Here is a 2,711-nt window from a genome sequence, read left to right as displayed (position 1 = left end):
TAATTTTTCACGACCGTTACTGCATCCCCATGGTTGCATGATCAAAATTCAGAAGCTTGGCAGCTGGCATGCACTTACGATGGTTGCAGTGTCCTGGGGTCATGTGATCCTCTTTTACAACTTTCTGTCAATGGGAAAAAGGCCAGATCCACTTAACAACCGTTTTTCTAACTTAACAATTGCAGAGATTCACTTAACACTGGTGGCAAGGAAGATTGTAAAAGGGGGCAAAACTCACTTAATACCTAGATGTCTCGCTTAACAATAGAAATTTGCTCAGTTGTAGTCATAAGTCAGGGACTATTTATAGCCCTCCCCAGTGTTGTGCGGTGAAGTTTATGGCTGGTGAGGCTGGTGACATCATCAGAGCGAGCCACGGTCCCCTTCATGTTGACTCAGGAAGGCGGGGAATGGGACCACGTGTGCAAGAGGCTGAAGCTGCCTCAGCCTCCTGCACACGTGGTCCCATTCCCCTCTTTCCTGACTCCTGAGTCAACATGAAGGGGACCACAGAGCGTGCTCCGTGGGACTGCAGCTCACGCTCCGCGGTCCCCTTCATGTTGACTCAGGAAGGCGGGGAATGGGACCACGTGTGCAGGAGGGAGGTTGAGGCTAGAGGAGCCTCCTGCACACGTGGTCTCATTCCCCGCCCACGTTTGCAGAAGTCTCCTCAGCGCCTTTTCCCTTTTCTCTTTTTTTTTATTTTCATGATGAGAGTGGTGAGGCTCTGCCTCCCCTGCCTTCCCTGACCGCACGTCCCTGGGCCCCTCCCTTTCTAACCACAATTGAGAACCAGAATTTCTGTTGCTAAGCAAGGTGCTTGTAATGTAAATTGCTCCAGATTTTACAACTGTTTTGTTAAGCGAATTATGTGTTCATTGTGAATTCTGCGTTCATTAAGTGATTTCTGCGTTCATTAAATGAATTCTGTCTTTATTAAGTGAATTCTATGTTAATTAAAAGAATCTGTCTTCCTCCATTGACTTTGCTTGTTGGAAGTCATCTGGGAAGATTGCAAAAGGTGACCCCTAGGGTGTTGCGACTATCTTAAATGCATCCTGGTTGCCAAGCGCCCAAATTTTGATCATGTGACCATGGGAATGCTGCAACAGTTGTAAGTGTGAGGACCTGTCATAAGTTACTTTTTTCAGCTGCTGTAAATTGAAATGGTCACTAAACAAATGGTTGTAAGTCGAAGTCTATCTACAATAAATATGAAGACACCCAGTTGAAGGAAGATTACCTGGGCCATGACTGAGAATTCAACAAGATTGCTTTATAGTTTGCTCTCTAACATTATATTTATTTCTTGGGGATGAACAGAGCAGTCACTGAGATGGAGACTATAACTGCAAATTGCCCTTGGGACTTCCCTTTGTTAAGCATCAAAGCCCAAACCAATCTACACCAGAATTTCCCAAGCTTGGCTATTTTAAAATGTGTGGACTTCAACTCCCAGAATTCCCCACTCAGCATAGTGGGGCATTTTGAATAGGGAATTCTGGGAGTTGAAGTCCACCTATCTTAAAAGTTCTCAAGATTGAGAAACACTGCCCCATCTGTCAGACCTGTCCCAGCTTGAGCCTCTAAGTAAGTACGATCCTTAACTCCATTTGGTTGAGAAAGAAATAGTTTCCTAGAAGTCAAGTGGATTGCAATAGTGCAAAGCCAGAACTGAAGTTCACATGGCAGATTCCCCAAGTGTAACTTTCTCCCTCTTAAAGGTAAAAGTGTGCTAGTCGTTCCCGACTCTAGGGGGCGGTGCTCATCTCTGTTTCAAAGCTGAAGAGTCAGTGTTGTCCAAAGACATCTTCATGGTCATGTACTAAATGCGGCATGACTAAATGCCAAAGGTGCACAAAATGCTGTTACCTTCCCACCAAAGGTGGTTCCTATTTTTCTACTTGCATTTTTACATGCTTTCGAACTGCTAGGTTGGCAGAAACTGGGACAAAAAATGGGAGCTCACTCCGTTACATGACACTAGGGATTCAAACCACTGAACTGCCGACCTTTCTGATCGACAAGCTCAGCATCTTAGACACTGAGCCAACGCATCCCTATTCTCCCTCTTAGTCACTTCCTATTGCTGGTTCACCCGTCATCCAATCATATTCAAAGAAGGTGTTTTGGGAATGGTTCCTTGAAGTGGTATGCAGCTGCATTGCATTCCCAGATGTCTGACCTTGAAGTCATGTCTCAACAAAGCACAGTGAACAGTATAGTTTACTCCCTCCCATCCAGCTCCCCACACAGTTCATGGTAGATGTGGTAGTTCTGACATCTACCGAGCAATGCAGTGAAGGTGGGCCAATGTTCTTGGTGAAAATTGTGGCCAGAAAAACTGAGTGGACAGTTTCTCTGAATTTCTCAGGACATTCTCTAGTGATTTTCGCAGTGAGAAGAGCCCCATTACAAGGGGAAATAAGCCATGACATGATTTCCTTCTGATGGTTTTTGGTGGGATGTAATGGAAGTCTGCGTTGGGTTGTCCTTGCCTTCTTGCTAGGATTATTCCTTCTCTTCTAGTTTCAAACTGCATATTGTTAGAATATTCATGACTGGGAGAGACATAGGAACAAGGTCAGCCAATGAATAGGCATAGCAACTAAGTCAGCCAATGGGAGCTTAAACAGATCTGAGTCTGTGCTGAGAATCAAAACTAAAACTACTCTGTCTGCTCTGAACTCTGAAATGAAACTAACTGTTCT

Source organism: Natrix helvetica, assembly GCF_964273705.1.
Source record: "Natrix helvetica genome assembly, chromosome: 2".
In the NCBI taxonomy this organism is placed as follows: Eukaryota; Metazoa; Chordata; class Lepidosauria; order Squamata; family Natricidae; genus Natrix; species Natrix helvetica.
The sequence above is the reverse complement of the archived record's forward strand: the minus strand, read 5'-3'. Positions refer to the sequence as shown.